Below are 19,227 nucleotides of genomic sequence, written 5' to 3'. Positions count from 1 at the left end.
ACAGAGCCAGAGCTCTTGAAAAAGCAACTGCTCAACATTCAAATCACGTGTATCCTCAAACCACTTTATAAAACAGATGCCTATATTCACAGAATGGAATTTGATGGATGCCTAGCATATCTTTCTGCTACTGTGGAAGACCAAGTCATCCCTTTTTTAATCTTTTCATCTCTGAAACATTTGACACGTTTTAAGATAGGAATCACAGGGGTTTGTAAATATCTCATCGGTATCTGGCTTGTTATCAATTCTCATTGTTTTGAAAGAGTGAAAGTTGATCAATGTCCAGCACTTTGCATTGTCAATGCCTTCCTTTTGAGAGAGCCCTGTAAAAGTGGACCTTGACAGCCCCCAGTTGTGAAATAGGTCTGTAGTACAATCCATATGGCACTTTCCAAAGAAGTAGCTGATCCTATAGTACATTAGGTGACTTGTAGCAGCTATTTTTAATGTATTTTTGTGCATTTTTTAAAACAGGTCTTAATTAATCAGTTCAATTTGTCTGTGATTAGTTGGTGAAATGTAATTAGTTTTAACTTAGTTACAGGTTCCTGTCAACGTGGCAGTACTAACTATTGAATCTATAAATCTCTCCGAGGCTCCATCACTGAAACACAACAAACATGTAAACAGCAGCTGATATGAATATTTTGTGACCTTTAATTTCTCTTTTTTTAAACATGGGATAACAACTTGTTCACAAGTTAGTGTAAATTTGTAGCTTAAATGAAGCTGCATTAAAACTATGCAAAAATATGCAATGACTGTCAGCAGTTTTGAATGGACAAGACTAGTTGAACTGGACAGACCACCCACATTGAACTTGGCACCACAAACATCAATGGAAAAACCAGCCCTGTTGACCCTGCAACGTCCTCTTGAGAACATCTGGGAGCTTGTGCCAAAATCAAAAAAGCTGTCCCAGACTGGTCAAACAACAACCTGACATCGTCACATTTACAGAATCCTAACTGGCAGATGATGTCCCAGACATCACCATCACCACCTCTGGGTATATCCTGACCCATCAAAAAAAACCAGCCACCAGTTGAGAGGAAGATGCCCTCAGCATTGAGTCTGATCCCCGTAAGGTATTATGGCACCAGCTTGAACATGGACAAGTAAACCATCAGCTTACCGCCTACCAGATCCCATCAGCTGATTAATCAGTATTCTTCCATGTTGTACAAAATTTGGAGAAAGGACTGAGGTGACAGAGACACAGAATGTACCCTGGGTGAGGGAGGGACGTCACTGTCGATCACCAGGAGTAGCTCAGCGGCACCAATACCGAGCGAACTGACAGATGAAAACCTCCATCGTGCTGTATGGCACTACAACCTTGCTAAATTGGACAGATTTTAAATAGATTAACAACTCAAACTGGGCATCCATGAGTTGCGGTCGTCTATTAGCGACAGAAGAATTATATTCAACTTTAATCTGTAATCTCGTGTCGAGCCATTTTCCACAAAGTTCAGGCTTCAACCTGACGTCACTAAAGAAGACAGGTGAACATGCCAAGCAGCACCTGGTGGATCTACAGCACAGAGTCCTGTTGTAGCTTGCATGTCAAAACGCGGAGATAGCCTGAGATAGACAGCTAAGCGATGTCACAACCAACAGAACAGATTTAAGTTCTGCATTTCGGTCACATAAGGTCGTGAATGATGCTGGTAAACAAAACAAGTAACAGAATCAGGAGGTTCCACAAATAATTCCGCCCTCAATGATGAGGGAAACCTGCACACCAGTATAAAAGAGAAGACAAGCCTTTGCAGCAAAGTGATGAGTGAATAATCCATCTCAGTCTCCTCCAGAGTTCTGCAGCATCACAGATTCCTGTCTTCAGCCAGTTCAAACCACTCTGCATGATATCAGGAAATAGCTGAAGGCACTGGATACATCAAAGGCTGAGGGCTCTGACGGCATTCCAGCTATAGTGCTGAAGGCTTGTGTGACAGAACAAGCCTTGCCCCAAGCCAAGCTGTTCCAGCACATGTAGAACACAGGAATCTACCCAGCAATGTGCAAAATTGTCCAGGTTGTCCAGGGGCTGGTTTAGCACACTGGGCTAAATCGCTGGCTTTTAAAGCAGGCCAGCAGCACAGTTCAATTCCCGTACCAGCCTCCCCGAACAGGTGCCAGAATGTGGCGACTAGGGGCTTTTCACAGTAACTTCATTTGAAGCCTACTTGTGACAATAAGCCATTTTCATTTTTTCAGGTACGCTATGTTGAAAATAGGGATAAATCCAACTGAGTCAATGACACCTCATCTTTATACTCTCGATGATCAACAAAGTGATGCAAAGAGTGATTGACAGAGCTATTAAGCAGCTCGTAAGAGTCAATAACCTGCTCACTGACACTCAGTTTCACCAGGGCCACAAAACTTCAGCCCTCATTAAAGTCATGGTCCAAACATGCACAAAAGATCTGGAGCGGGATCCTCCGTTTCTCTCCTTACCTGGACCAATTCTGCTACCGTTGAGGGGTCTAGCCTAGATGCCGCGTGGGACATAATTGATTCCAATGAAAAATGATGTGGGATTCGCAAGGTCCGTGATCAAGACTCAGGAAGCTGAAAAGCTGTAGCCGCACATACGCACTACACTCCCTGCAAGACCTTTCCCAGCCAACAAGATGGCACTGGTTGCGCTGGACTGCGCCCATTCAGCTGATGGGTTGGCCAGAGAGTACCCAGGGTGGTGCCCTGGGGGAACACCTATACGACCCATGACCCTAAGTTCAAAATGGGATGTTAGGAGTGTGCACATCTGCATGGCTGCCTTGCCAGATGCGGCAATGATATTCCATGCCCGTCCACAATGACACCAAACCCACCTCCTGGCCACCCCCCATTACTCCCCCCACCCTGGCAGAGGCCCGCCAGCCAGTGGCACAGCTGTCAGCAAACCATGGTGATGTTAGACACCTTCTGTACCCCCTCTCTCTCCCTCAGCAGCAGCCAAGTTGGTTTCACAATTTTATAAAACACAAGTGAGGGAAGAAGGAAGAATAGCCCCAGCAGAACAAAAAGCGAGAGAAAGGGAGGTAGAGATCAGGGAAAAAGAAAATGAGAGAGAGAAAAAGGAAAACATAGAACATAGAACAGTACAGCACAGAACAGGCCCTTCGGCCCTCAATGTTGTGCCGAGCCATGATCACCCTACTCAAACCCACGTATCCACCCTATACCCGTAACCCAACAACCTTACTTTTATTAGGACACTACGGGCAATTTACCATGGCCAATCCACCTAACCCGCACATCTTTGGACTGTGGGAGGAAACCGGAGCACCCGGAGGAAACCCACGCACACAGGGGGAGGACGTGCAGACTCCACACAGACAGTGACCCAGCTGGGAATCGAACCTGGGACCCTGGAGCTGTGAAGCATTGATGCTAACCACCATGCTACCCTGCTGCCCCAGCTTCCACAGAAAAAAATGCAAGAGAAAGGGAGGTACAGATCAGGGAAAAAGAAAAAGAGAGAGGAAAAAGAAAGAGACTTTGAACTTCAGGAACTGGCCATGAAACATGAACATCAGTTAAAATTGGCGAAGGTAAAGAGAAATGGACAGATAGTGAGGAAGAGCAAGAGCATCATAGTCAAAAACCTGTTGAGGATCTAATTAAATATGTCCAAGCATTGCCAAGGTTTGATGAGAAGGATGTATAAGCCTTTTCATTTCATTTGAGAAAGTAGCTAAACAAATGAAATAGTCGCAGGACATGTGGGTATTACTGAGTCAAACAAAGTTGGTCGGTAAAGCTAGTGAAGTGGTTGCATCACTTTCAGAGGAGGTATTTGGGATGGATGAGGAGCTGAAAATTCCAGCTTAGGTGCATATGAACTAGTGCCTGAATTAGTTCATAAATTAAAGTTTGGTTTCCGACATCAGTTCCAGCCTCTGAGGGATAGAAACTAGGAAAAAGAGCAATACTCAAGTGGTAAAGGGGACCTGATGTGATCTAATAAGGATAGTGTAATGCAGATTAAGAAATAAATCCTGGAGGGTGGAAGAGAAATGAAAAGTTTCAGATGTTTTTACTGTAATAAACTAGGCCATGTAAAGTCACAGTGTTGAGGGTTCAAGAAAAGGCTGACGCGGTAAAACAGGATAAGCCAGTGGGGTTTGTTGAAGTTGTCATGTGAGAGTACCTTTTAAGTAATGTGTGTCTTTATAGAATAACTGTAGTGGGTCACTTTAAGAGGTGTTCGCCTGCTCATGTTACTGCAGTGAGCTCTGGCTCTGCTTTTTAGTTTCACTTTGAGAAAGCACTTGCTGCAAGTGCTGAATTGTTTTGTCCCACTGAGACGAGGAAGGAATGGTAAGGTGAAGGAGCCTTGGGTGACAAGAGAAGTGGAGCTCCTAGACAAGAGGAAGAAGGAAACTTACGTGAGGTTGAGGAAGCAATGATCTGACTCGGCTCTAGAGGGTTACAAGGTAGCCTGGAAGGAACTAAAAAATAGACTGAGAAGAGCTAGAAGGGGGCATGAAAAAGCCCTGGCAGGAAGGATTAGGGAAAACCCCAAGGCGTTCTACACTTATGTGAGAAATAAGAGGATGATCAGAGTGAGAGTCGGGTCGATCAAGGATAGTGGAGGGAATTTGTTCCCAGAGTCTGAGGCGATGGGGGAGGCCCCAAAGGAATACTTTGCTTCAGTATTCACGAGAGAGAGGGACCTTGTTTCTCATGAGATTAGTGTGAACCAGGTTAATAGACTCGAACAGGTTGATATTAAGAAGAAGGATGTGCTGGAAATTTTGAAAAGCATCAGGATAGATAAGTCCCCTGGGCCTTGCATCTTCACTCTCCAATGGAGTAGTACCGGATGATTGGAGGGAGGTGAATGTTGTTCCCCTATTCAAGAAAGGGAATAGGGAAATCCCTGGGAATTACAGACCCATCAGTCTTACGTCTGTGGTGAGCAAAATATTGGAAAGGATTCTGAGAGATAGGATTTATGATTATTTCGAAAAACATAGTTTGATTAAAGATAGTCAGCATGGTTTTGTGAGGGGCAGGTCATGCCTCACAAGCCTCATTGAATTCTTTGAGGATGTGACGAGACACATTGATGAAGGTCGGGCAGTGGATGTGGTGTATACGGATTTCAGTAAGGCATTTGATAAGGTTCCCCATGGTAGGCTCATTCAGAAAGTTAGGGGGCATGGGATACAGGGAAATTTGGCTGTCTGGATACAGAATTGGCTAGTTGAAAGTCAGCGAGTGGTGGTGGATGGAAAGTATTCCGCCCGGAGGTCGGTGACCAGTCATGTCTGTTAAGTAATGGGTTAACAGACATTGCAATTAGTTGTCTCATTTATGTTAAGTGTTCAATGATTGTCTCATTTATGTTAAGTGTTCAATGATTGACACTGATATGTAAAGGGGCTTCAGGTGGACTCTGGAGCTTGTGATGATCTGTAGAGTTCTGTGCAGAGTGAGTTTGAACCATTAAAGGTGGGTTGGTGAAAAAGGACCTGAACTCTTGCCTCTTCATACCACAGCATCTAACACATCTAACAATGTCCCGCAACAATCTGCTCTGGGAACTCTGCTCTTTGTGTTTTTTATAAATGACTTCAATGAGGAAGTAGAAGGGTGGGTTAGTAAGTTTGCCGATGACACAAAGGTTGGGGGAGCTGTAGATGGTGTTGAGGGCTGTTGCAGGTTACAACAGGACATTGACAGGATGCAGAGCTGGGCTGAGAAGTGGCAGATGGAGTTCAACCTTGATAAATGTGAAGTGATTAATTTTGGAAGGTGAAATTTTAATGCTGAATACAGAGTTAAAGGCAGGATTCTTGGAAGTGTGGAGGGACAGAGGGATTGAGGGATCCACATACATAGATCCCTCAAAGTCGCCACCCAGGTTGATAGGGTTGTTAAGAAGGCATATGGTGTGTTGGCTTTCATTAACAGGGGGATTTGGTTTAAGAGCTGCGAGGTTTTGCTGCAGCTTTATAAAACTCTAGTTAGACCACACTTGGAATATTGTGTCCTGTTCTAGTCGCCTCATTATAGTAAGGATGTGGATGCTTTGGAGAGGGTACAGAGGAGATTTACCAGGATGCTGCCTGGACTGGAGGGCATGTCTTTTGAAGAAAGGTTGAGAGAGTTAGGGCTTTTCTCACTGGAGCGAAGAAGGCAGAGAGGTGACTTGATAGAGGTGTACAAGGTGATGAGAGGCATGGATAAAGTGGATAGCCAGAGACTTTTCCCCAGGGCAGAAATGGCTGTCATGAGGGGACATAATTTAAAGGTGATTGGAGGAAGGTATAGGGAAGATGTCAAAGGAAGGTTCTTTACACAGAAAGTGGTGGGTGTGTGGAATGCACTGCCAGCAGAGGTGGTGGAGTCAGAGTCATTGGGGACATTTAAGCGACTTTTAGACAGGCACATGGACAGCAGTAAATTGAAGTGTAGGTTAGGTTGATCTTAGATTGGGATAAATGGTTGGCACAACATCGTGGCTGAAGGACCTGTACTGTATGTTCTTCTAGATATAAATGTTAAATAAGTTCTTAGAATAAAGCTGATTTTGATTGAAGTGTCTGGGAAGACTGATGAATCGCATCTCAAGTGAAGGCTCTTGTGCTCATCCCAGCCAAATTCAGGAAAAAGTTACAGGTCAGGTGAACTCGATAATATACTTTTGAGTTCCTAAACCCTGGCCCATGACAACGAATACTAATTTACTTCAACTTCTCATAAAGGTACTGCTATTCTTTTACTTCAGAAACATGTTTGACGCTGCCTCCCTCACTGTTCTTAAACCTCTGATTTACCTCGAACCTCAGATATTATCCTGTGATTCTCCAGCCTCGCCCAGTAATAATTGTTCAACTCGTTGTTATTCTGGTAGACATTCTGGCCCCAAGTCCATTACCTGGGATAGCCCATGTTTCATGTTGACCTCTACAACCTCAGCTGGAGGCTGCGTGCATAGTTACCTCCAGTGATGACCCCCCACAACCTGTTCCCCCTCATGAGAGCTACACATGCCCCCACCCCCTGGCCATTGTATTATGTCCTCCCTATCTACAGGTCCCCAGTCACTATCGTAATTCTCTCTGGAGCCTGGTACAGAGTCTGCCAAGTCCACAGACACTGGCTGTGAGACAGGCCTGTACACAGTGCTCTGTTTCTTCCCTGGGGAGCACAGCTTTGTCCCTCCCTGCACTGGGGTACACCATTCTTATGATCCTTGCTCCTGGTGCATGCCCACTTCACTCCTGCACTGTCTCTGCCCTGGACTTCACACTGAGGCCCACAGAACCCCTGGTCTACCTTTCGTTGGTGACTCCTTTCCACTGCACAACATCTGCACTCTGTGATTCCTGTCTGCCATCCCCTGAACAATATTAAATGTTATCACATAGTTATCTACTGCAATAAGGACGAAGGACAAGTGTCGCTCCCAGACCATATCCCCCAAAACTCTGAGTCTTTGTGCATACCATAACTAATGCGCCACAGCAACAACGCCATTCCTTCCCATTCCGGAATCTGAGTGCATTCCCTTCCAGGACACAATGTGACGTCCCTTGTTTGTCATTGTGCACTACACCCGTGTTGGGCTCTAACACCTTCCCACACCTCAGTCTTCCATTATTGCTCATCCTCCTCTTCCTCTTTGCCTCTCTGCCTTCCACGTGCCCCTGGCCCTCCCCCTCACACAGCCTTCCTTCCCCATTTCCTCCCTTGAGTTTGCTCTTCGGTCCCTACCCCTCCACCACCACACAGCTCTTCCTCATTTCCCTTGTTGTCTTCATCAGCCCCACCTTCACCTTGCACCCCACCCCCGGTAAAAGTTGCCGGTGTGGGGTGCTGAATGAGTCCCTCAGCACAGAGCTTTCCTTGTGGACGAGGGTGTCAAGACAACAGGGGCAAAAGACCCCTGTTCACTCCCCTACTGCAGGCGTAGTACTGGCAACCGTCTGAAGTGGAGGGTATACAAGTCCCACAGCACAGTGCTGTCCTCACAGATAACATTGGCATAGAGCAGGAGGGCACCAGGCTCAGACCCAGCAATGTAGTGTTACTGCAACAAGAATAGCGCAGCGCTATGTCAGGTCGGCTAAATATGTTACACTCACCTTGAATTAGCACTGAACTGAGGTCTGTCTGACGTCTGCTCCTCATTTATTTTCAAACAGTTTTGAGATTGACGTAAGATTGAAAGGCATGAGGAGATTGGGACAAGCAACTGTTTAAATTCATGAGATGTAAACGGTGTTCATGCCACCAGACAGCAGGAACAGCGAGTTGCCATTACCCACCATTGGGAGAATTGCCCGATGTTTATGTCGGTGGATTTCCAGTTTTGGCTGGCTGCCAGATTCTCTGCTGTCACCCACCTCGAATCCCACCGCGGCCGAGATGGGAGATTTCTGCTCAGTTTCAAGTCTGTAACCTCCCAGCAGAACCGAACATGACAATCGTCTGGCCAAATATCTCCTCATATGGCACAGTGTCAAGTTTTGTACAAACACCCTCCTGTAAATTGTATGGAATATTAAAATGCAATTTGTTACTGTGCTGAAAAGGTAACAAAAAATAAATTAGGGATCAAAAGAATTCAGGGACAATAAGGCAATTTGAAAAGATCGAGCAGGATCATCGTTTACAGTGTCCAGAAGTTGTTTTCAAATTCATTCAATTCCAACACCATTGTTTCTGTTGCCATTGACAAACAGTCACACTTTTCTGTTTCTGCATGATTCTCTACTATCTATTTTTACAAATAAAACATCTTTCTTCTGAACAGATATATGTCATAGCAATCAGTTCACTGACATGAAGATACAGCTGTGGTTATTTTGACACAATCTTGCCTTGATGCTTGACAGACAAACACATTATCAAACTCATTTTCATTTTCTGTGCTTTAATTTACATTCACATTTTGATGCAACAAGTCACAATCAAATCTGTTCATTACTGTTACATTAATTAAGGCCAACTGCATCAACAACAATTTTCATCAAAGATCAAATTATCAGGACAAATCATGTAGAAGGGATGGCCTTCATCACAAAGGTGATGTTTCTGCCGATCACTTGGTTCAACATGAAACCCATTAGACTTGCCACACCACCCTTCAATTATATTGGTGTCAGATCCAATAGCTGTGATTTGAGGGTGTTGAGAATAATGGTTGTGATGTGATCCTGGATCCGATCAAGTGCTGCATCCTGGAAAACAAAATGGGGATAGTATTTGAATAACTTTGGCTTTATCACTTTGATGGAGATTTTCATTCTCTTGTCAGATTCAATTGCCATGCCCTCCCCCCCAATCTACCCACACACACACACCCACACTGGCACACACTCACCCACGTCCAACAAATAAAAACATGCACACACCAACCAACTGCCCCTACACACACACACTCATCTCGCACACAGAGCCACACACAAAACATGCACAAAACAAAAAGAAAACATATAAACCAATGCAGACACGGGGCGAACGTGCAGACTCTGCACAGTCAGTGACCCAGTGGGGAATCGAACCTGGGACCCTGGCGCTGTGAAACCACAGTGTTGGCCACTTGTGCTACCGTGCTGCCCACCAATTTTGGTCACTGTTCCCGAAATGCTCCCCTACTAAAAGTTCTACCAACTGGCCGGGCTCATTCATAAGAACATAAGAACATAAGAACTAGGAGCAGGAGTAGGCCATCTGGCCCCTCGAGCCTGCTCCGCCATTCAATGAGATCAGGGCTGATCTTTTGTGGACTCAGCTCCACTTTCCGGCCCAAACACCATAACCCTTAATCCCTTTATTCTTCAATAAACTATCTATCTTTATCTTTAAAATATTTTATAATGGAGCCTCAACTGCTTCACTGGGCAAGGAATTCCATAGAATTCCATAGATTCCCCAATACCAGATCCAGTACAGCCCCTTCCCCAGATGGACTATCAAAAGATGGTTTTAAAAAGCCCTCCTGGATGCTCCTTCCAAACTCTGCCCCGTCTAAGCCCCCAGCACTAAGTGAGTCACAGTCAATATTGGGGAAGTTAAAGTCTCCCATCATAACAGTCCAAAGATGTACAGGTTGGGTGGATTGGCCATGATAAATTGCCCTTAGTGCCCTAAATTATATGATTAACCTAGGATAGAAGTTCGGCACAACATCGTGGGCCGAAGGGCCTGTTCTGTGCTGTATTTCTCGCTCTCTCTCTCACCCTTTCAGGCAGCAAGTTCCAGACTTCAACCACCCTCATGGTGAAAGGTTTTTCCTCACATAACAACCCTGTTGCTTTTACTCCTTTCCAAAATCTGTCTACCTATCTGCTCCTCTATCTCCCGCTGGCTGTTGGGTGGCCTGTAGTAAACCCCCAACATTGTGACTGCACCTTTTTTATTCCTGATCTCTACCTATATGGCCTCGCTGCCCTCTGAGATGTCCTCCCGCAGTACAGCTGTGATATTCTGCCTAGCCAGTAGAGCAAATCCTCCGCCCCTTTTACATCCCCCTCTATCCCGCCTGAAACATCTAAACCCTGGAACGTTTAGCTGCCAGTCCTGTCCTTCCCTTAACCAGGTCTCTGTAATGGCAACAATATCGTAGTTCCAAGTACTAATCCAAACTCTTAACTTCATCTGCCTTACCTGTTATACTTCTTGCATTAAAATATATGCACTTCAGGCCACCAGACCCGTTGTTTTCAGCAACATCTCCCTGTCTGCTCTTCCTCAGAGCCACACTGGCCCTATTCCCTAGTTCTCCCTCAATGCTTTCACCTTCTGACCTATTGCTCTGGTATCCACCCCCCTGCCATACTAGTTTAAACCCACGCATGTGACACTAGCAAACCTCGCGGCCAGGATATTTGTGCCTCTCCCGTTTCGACAAACCCATCCTTCTTTTACAGGTCATACCTGCCCCGGAAGAACTCCCAGTGGTCCAGATAACTGAAAACATCCCTCCTGCACCAGCTGTTTAGCCACGTATTAAGCAGCTCTATCTTCCTATTTCTAGCCTCACTGGCGCGTGGCACAGGGAGTAATCCCGAGATTACAGCCCTAGAGTTCCTGTCTTTTAACTTTCTGCCTAGATCCCTGAACTCCTGCTGCAGGGCCTCATCACCTTCCTGCCTATGTCATTAGTACCAATATGTACCACGACCTCTGCCTATTTGCCCTCCCCCTTCAGGATGCCCATTACCCATTCTGAGACATCCTGGACCCTGGCACCAGGGAGGCAACATACCATCCTGGAGTCCCTTTCACTTCCACAGAAGCCCCCATCTGTGCCCCTGACTATAGACTCCCCTACGACTATTGCTCTTCTGCGCTTTGACCCTCCCTGCTGAACATCAGAGCCATCCGTGGTGCCACTGCTCTGGCTGCTGCTGGTTTCCCCAATCGGCTTTTGCCCCCAACAGTATCCAAAGGGGTATACCTGTTCAAGAGGGGGACAACCACAGGGGATTCTTGCACTGACAGCCTGTCCCTTCTGGTGGTCACCGATCTTTCTGCCTGCACCTTGGGTGTGACAACATCTCTATAACTCCTACCTATTACATTTTCCGCCACCTGCATGCTCCTAAGTGCATTCAATTGCTGCTCCAACCAAACCAGTCTGTGAGGAGCTGCCATCGGTTACACTTGCTGCAGATGTAGGCGACCGGGATGCTGGAAGCGTCACAAATCTGCCACATCTCATAGTTGGGACACTGCACCCCGCTGAGTGACATTTAAGCACTAGTTAATTTATTTGAAATCACCACTTGATTTATTGTTGGATTGAGTTACAATAAACTATATGGCCCTGATGCTAGATTTTTACTCCCAAATTAAATGCTAAATACCGATTTCTGCCCTCAGGTTTAGTTACTCCACTATCTAGTTAATCAATTAGATTTGTTTTGCAATATTATTTGTTTTTTTCAAATTTAACAGGTTCCCAACCAGCCAACCAGGTCACAGCTTTACTGTAACGAAAGGGACAATGCTGGAAAATCTCAGCAAGTCTGGCAGCATCTGTGGGGAGAGAAAAGAGCTAATGTTTCGAGTCCGAAGGCTCTTTGTCAAAGTTTTACTGTGATGTAACAGTTTACCCCCCCATACAATTTGAAAAGGTAGTAAATTAATTTACCTTCCCGGGATGCTCTCTGGATCTCTCCCTGCAGATTCACAGTTACAAGTCAAAAGAAAGAAGACAAAACAATAGGGAAAAAGCACCTCAGGGTGTGTCAACTTAATCCTGCGTAAGCTTACTGAGTGTGCTTTGTGTTTGCCTTTTATACAGAACTGAGCTAACTGAAGATGAGTCACACTACTACTTAACTTCAAACAGAAGAATGCAATTCAATACAATTTACACCTTTAGCCACTGATCTGGCTTCAGATGACTGAGATAACTGCCACTCAGCAATTAGGGGTGGGGGCAGCTTCGGCCAATCAGACACTGAGCTACACACTGAACTTTCAACTGAAAAACAGGACAAATAGATTGAAGTCTTCCCTTTCTTGATTCCCTTTCTTGGTTACCTCACTGCACCAAATTACCAAGTTCCAATCCCCACTCTGGTTGTCTCGACTTCACCCTACGCAAGCTATGCTTTGTTGCTCCACAGTTTTTAATGCTTTTCATGGAACTAAAATTTTATCCAAAGAATGAGATGTAAAATATTTACCTTCTTGAGGAGAGTCAAAATGACCTCAAAGAGTTATTACAGTCACAGAGCTGTATGTGGGAATAAAGTTAACCTGGTGTTGTATGAATTCTTACTGTGCTCACCACAGTCCAACGCCGGCATCTCCACATCACAAAAATTAGCACAGGTACAAACGGAGATAGCCGGATTCCATTAATGCCAAACTGTACTCCTTGACAGAGTTAATGAAGAGCTGAAGAGCTGGCATTGGAGCCTCATCAAGCAGAAGGTATCAGCGTTGGTTATGCAGTAGTGAATGCTAGCTTGGACAGGCAAATTCAGGAGAAAACTGGGATTCCAGCGACACATTGCACAGGAACTCCAGCACACCAGCAGTTATCTGCATGAGCTAGAAGTGGAATGACGACAACTTCACCAAGAGAGGGAATTAATCACAGGACATCAGATTGCAATGAAAGAAAATGCAGGAACTGTGGAGCTCCAACAACAGACAGATTCCTGTCATGGTAGTGACACAGGAGGTGATGATATGTAATCTGGCCAGGGGGAACAAGTGAAGGAATGAAGCTGTCTCACTGTTTCACAGAGAGCATCTTCAGTGGAAGAATACTGGATCCAGAGGCTGAAGATCTTGTCCTGAATGTGAAAACTTGACTTCAAGAATTTTTCGAAAACTTTCTGGAAGCTATCACAGAGACCACGTGTCTGCTTGATTATCCCAGGATTACTCAGATAGAATTTATGTCAGAGTGTGTACAACACGTAAAAAACGGCGAGCGGCGATTCGTGGCGTGGTTCGGGTGTGGGGGGGAGAATAGCAGGAGGGCATGAAAAATGTCGGGAGGCCCTCCCGCTATTCTCCCACCCGGCGTGGGGGGCTGAGAATCGCGCGCCCTATTTTTTCATGCAATCACTCCTGGGGCAAATCATTCTTTCCGCACATCACTGAAGCCATGCGATAAGACAAAAACATTTCTTAAAGGGACACTCCCATGAGATCACACCCCAAGAAAAAAAATAAACCATCAACTTCAAAGATGGTTTCATTTTTCAACTTTTCACTTGCCCATTAATAACAATTGACAATAAATATACATTTTCCAGACGAAAACAAAACAGGCAACATTGATAATAATACAGACCATTTTAGTTCTTCTTCATCCACCATCGAATCTGCTTCTCTTCATCACATTCGTACAAAGCATCGTCGATCACATGTTCACGTCCTGCCGCATGCAGAATTCTTAAATGAAATGGCTGTAACAATTAACTGCAAACACTCTGGCATCTGTATTCCTGGATCCACCAAAACCGGCAATGGATTTTGATCAGTATATTTAATAGTTTCAGGCGAATTGCTGGTAACATAAATGTTAAAGTGTTGCAAAGCCAGCACCAAGCTCAAAGTCTCCTTTTCAATTGTTGAATACTTCCTCTGGTGATCATTCAATTTCTTAGAAACATTTCCAAAAGGCCGCTCTATGCGTTTGTTGTATTCTTGCGAGAGCACACCAACTACGCCCACATCACTCGCATCGACAGCAACGTTGAATGGTTTTGTGTGATTTGGGGTGGCCATCACAGGACCAGTGGTTAACACAGCCTTCACTCATGCCAAGAAATCACATTATTCCCTTTGTGTCCAGGGTATTGGAAACTCCCCAATAACTTTGGTTTCACATTCCGTGGGACCATTTGTCCCTGTCCAATTGTATGGCCAAGGAAAGTGACTTGAGCTTTTCCAAATTCACTATTGGCAAGGTTTACCACCAAACCCGCCTCCTGAAGTCGATCGAATAACTTCATTTCAAATGATCTTTCCATGTCTGACTAAAAATTACTAGATCATCCATGTATACCGCACAATTGGGTAATACTGAAATGACTTTGGTAGTTAACCGTTGAAATGTGACTGGAGCATTTTTTATGCCAAATGGCACAACTTTGAAAGGTTCCTGCCAGTAACCTTTAAGTAAATCCAGTTTGGAGATAAAAGCTGATTGCCCCACCTTCTCAATGCAGCCCTCCAAGCGTGGGATAGGATAAGAATCCGTTCTTGTAGCTGCATTAACATGTATGTAGTCCACACACAATCCTTGGGTACCGTCCGGTTTCGGTACCATCACTAGGGGCGAACTCCATTGGCTGCAACCCACTTCAATTATGCTATTTTTAAGCATACTTTCAATTTCTTTTTGAACTTGTGCCAATTTTAGAAGGCTAAGTCTATGTGGATGTTGTTTAATTGGAACAGCATTTCCCACATTCACATCATTTTTAGCCACATTAGTACTTCCCAACTTATTTCCACAAACTTGCCCATGTGCTATTAATAAGTCTTTAGGGTCAGTTTGTTTTTCCTCTGGAAGGTAACTCAATAATTTATCCCAATTTTTAAGAACATCCTCGTTATCCAATTTAGATTGAGGAATGTCAAATTCACAGTCCTCTGAATTTGGTTCTTCACTTTGAGTTAGAATCACAAAAATTCTCCCTTTTGCTCTCCTTCCCTTTCAATGTACCTTTTAAGCATATTCACATGACACACTTGATGAGTTTTCCTTCTATCTGGCGTTCTTACCAAATAATTCACCTTGCTCAATTTCCTTTCAATCTGATAAAGTCCCACAAAACCTTTCTTCAAAAGTTCACCTACCACTGGTAACAATACTAAAACTTTATGTCCACTGGCAAAGCTATGAATGTTTGTTTTCTTGTCCGCTATCTGTTTCATCACATGCTGTGCAACTTTTTAATGTTGTCTCGCGAATTCACTTGCTCTATTTAATTGTTCCCTAAAAATTCACATGTGATCCAATAATGTCATTTCAGTCTGCTCACACCAATTTCTCTTTAATCGATTTAAGTGGTCCTCTTACCTCTTACCTCATGACCAAACATTAGTTCAAAAGGACTGAATTTGGTTGACTCATTAGGTGCATCCCTAATTGCAAACAGTACGAATGGAATTCCTTTCTCCCAATCATCTGGATAATCTTGACAATAAGCCCTCAACATTGCTTTAACGTCTGATGCCACCATTCTAACGCTCCCTGTGATTTTGGATGGTACGCAGTTGATTTAAATTGTTTTACTCCTAAACTATCCATCAACTCCATGTACAACCTCGAGGTAAAATTTGATCCTTAATCCTATTGTATTTCTGTGGGCAGTCCATATCTAGTAAAAATTTGAGGTCACTCCTCCACAATCTTTTTAGCTGAAATATTGCGTACTGGAATGGCCTCTGGAAACCTCGTAGACACATCCATTATAGTGAAAAGATATTGATCCCCACTTTTCGTTTTAGGAAGCGGCCCCAAGCAATCAACTAAGACCCTTGTAAAAGGTTTCCTCAATTGCTGGAATGGGTATTAATGGGTTTTATCACCTTTGAGATTTCCCTATCACTTGACATGTGTGACATGATCGACAACATTTAACTACATCTTTATGTAGTCCAGGCCAATAAAAATGTTTTTCTACACTAGTTTGAGTTTTCCTTACTCCCAAATGACCTCCCAGTGGTACCTCATGTGCTACTTGCAACACCTCCTTTCTATACCCTACCAGCAATACTACTTGATGAACTTCTGCCCACTTTTGATCCGCCAGCATATGTAAAGATCTCCATTTTCTCATAAGACATAATTTTTAAGGTAATAACATTCTGGTATACACTCAGAATCCTCTTCGTGTATGCTTTCTGATAGATCCGTTTTATTTCTTTATCTTTCTGTTGTAACTCCGCCAATTTTCCTGAACTAAAAATATCCGCCTCATCCTCAATCTGTTCTTGTTCTTTTCCAACCACCTGATCAAAAATCGTTTCTGATCATTCAACTTGAACTTTTTGATTTCTCCTCCTGTCTTAACCTGTGACTTTGCAACCTTATTGCAACACTGTGACATTACATGGCCTCATTTATTACAGTAAAAACATTTGAAACTTTTCATTTCTCTTCCACCCTCCCAGATTTCTTTTTTAATCTGAGGTACACTATCCTTATTATCTCCCATCATATCCACTTTACCTTTAACAGCTGAGTATTTCTCTTTTCCCCAGTTTCTATCCCTCACAGACTGAAACTGATGTCGGAAACCAAATTTTGATTTATGAACTAATTCTAATCATCTGCCATTTCTGCTGCTAATCTCGTAGTTTTAACCCTTTGCTCTTCCACATGAGTTCTCACAACATCAAGAATTGAATTTTTAAACTCTTCCAAAATAATCATTTCTTTAAGAGCTTCATATTTTCGGGTCTATTTTCAAAGCGCTTATCCACCTATCAAAATTACTCTGTTTGATCCTTTCAAACTCTATGTACGTTTGACCAGATTCTTTACTTAAATTTCTAAACCTTTGTCTGTAGGTTTCAGGCACTAGTTCATTTAAACCGAAGATGATTTTTTTCACCTCCTCATACGCCCCGGATACCTCCTCTGATAGTGATGCACTTTATTAGCTCTACCTACCAACTTTGTTTGAATCAGAAATACCCACATCTCCTGTGGTCATTTTATTTGTTTAGCTACCTTCTCAAATTAAATGAAAAAGGCTTCTACATCCTTCTCATGAAACCTTGGAAATGCTTGGAAATATTTACATAGATCCCCCCAAGCCTCTGACAATGACGTCTTGCTCACTATCCTCATCACTTTCCTCAGACTGTATATTTCTCGTTACCTTTGCCGATGTTAACTGGCTTTTACATTTCATGGCCAGTTTCTGAAGTTCAAAGTCTCTCTCTTTTTCTTTTTCCCTGATCTGTACCTCTCTTTCTCTCTCTTTTTGTTCTGTGAGGGTTCTTCTTTCTTTTTCCCTCATTTCATATTCAAGCTGCTTTAATACTTTTTCATGTTCAAGCCGCTTAATCTGTGATTGAATTCTTGCCATTTCCAATGATTCTGACTGTGTCTCAGGCAATTTTAAATGCTTAGATACCGCCTCAATTACCTCTTCTTTTCATATTTTATCAGGCACTGTTAACTGCAATGTTTTTGCCAAATCTGAGCCTTTTTTTATTCTCTGTTTATAAGGCACTGTGTGTGACCTTATCCGCCCCCAAAAACTTCTGAGCCTCTGAAAGAGCCATTGTCCACAACTCCCTCCCTATTTAAACTTGAAAACAACACCTGAAAATCAAACACAAATATGCTCACCCCTCACTGTCTTTAAATTCACTAAGCCACCCAATCGCGAAAGATAGACTTTTCTCCCGGACGAGCCCCCAATTTGTTATGGGCCAGGGTTTAGAAAACTCCAAAGTATATCATAGAGTTTTCCTGTTCTGCAACTGTTTATTGATTTTGGTTACGGTGAGCACAAGAGCCTACCTCTCAGATGTTATTCAAAAGAGGTCTTCGGCGCTTTTAATCAAAAAATCAAACTTTATTCGACGAATTTAGTTAACATTTGTATACACTCACACAGTAAGCATTTTTATCAACTACAATCATAAAGACCCCACACAGGGCAGCACAGTGGTTAGTACAGTTGCTTCATAGCTCCAGGGTCCCAGGTTCGATTCCCAGCTTGGGTCACTGTCTGTGTGGAGTCTGCATGTTCTCCCCGTGTCTGCGTGGGTTTCCTCCGGGTGCTCCGGTTTCCTCCCACAGTCCAAAGATGTGCGAGTTAGGTGGATTAGCCATGCTAAATTGCCCTTAGTGTCCAAAAAAGTTAAGTGTGGGTTACTGCGTTACGGGAATAGGATAGGTACGTGGGCTTGAGTAGGGTGCTCTTGTAAGGGCTGGTGCAGACTCGATGGGCCGAATGGCCTCCTTCAGCACTGTAAATTCTATGACTCACCTCCAGTAATTTATGTATAACCCTTAATGAATTCCCCCTTTAACTGTTCCAATTTAATAACAAGAATTGGAGCAAACATTACAAGAGCGGGACATTAAAGAAATGCCACCTGAGAGCAGAAATACAGTGAATTAGAGTATTAAACAAGAGAATCATTAGAGGGAGCGTGGAGGTGCCACTGGTTCGAATTTATTTGCAAAGTGAGTTTGCTCCAAGACTGATAACATCTGGTGTGATCCCAAACTTATCCTTGCAAAGGAGCAGACATTTAGCTATCTGCAGCTTTCAGGTTCGGAGCCCTCAAGACTCAAGGACCGTCCAAAGTTGCTGTAAATATTGCAGAAAACGTGCTGGATTCTGCAGGGGACAGAAAGCTAATGGTTTAGAAACCCTGCAGTGGGCCATACAACGTGTGAGGGTTGAGGTGGCCAAGGAAGGTCCAGTTTAACTGTCAGAGGCCAGAACGAGGCTCGAATCCAATGAAGTTAAAGCACTGACACCGGGCCAGTAGTGTTATCAGAGGTTTTCAGAGGTTATCATTTCCCACTGCAGAGGTTGAAGTCTTGAAATAAGATGAAAGAAGTGAACCAGGAATCTGGTCATGAGACACCTTCTTTAGAAATTTAAATGGATATTTGGGAGATTCCCAAGCAGGTGATGAGTCAGTGAGTTAAATGCCTCACTTAGATGAAGAGCTATAGGGGAGTGTGGAAGGAGCTGACCAGCCACCTAGGATCAGTAGCTTTCCAGAAAACTCACCCTC

At 43.8% G+C, this 19,227-nt stretch overlaps 1 protein-coding gene across 1 annotated transcript in view; it reads right to left on the bottom strand.

The window, feature by feature from the left end:
• Window positions 1-8,934: 8,934 nt before the first annotated feature.
• The window catches only part of LOC119978191 (chitinase-3-like protein 1), a 56,519-nt gene continuing 46,226 nt past the window's right edge, over window positions 8,935-19,227 (bottom strand). The window contains exon 9 of the mRNA XM_038819620.1: window positions 8,935-9,212. The gene's annotated coding sequence lies outside the window, so the exon portion shown is untranslated. The remainder of the gene's footprint in view (window positions 9,213-19,227) is intronic.

Source organism: Scyliorhinus canicula, chromosome 15, assembly GCF_902713615.1.
Source record: "Scyliorhinus canicula chromosome 15, sScyCan1.1, whole genome shotgun sequence".
NCBI lineage: Eukaryota > Metazoa > Chordata > Chondrichthyes > Carcharhiniformes > Scyliorhinidae > Scyliorhinus > Scyliorhinus canicula.
Note: the sequence above shows the minus strand (reverse complement) of the source record. Positions and strands in the feature narration are given on the sequence as shown.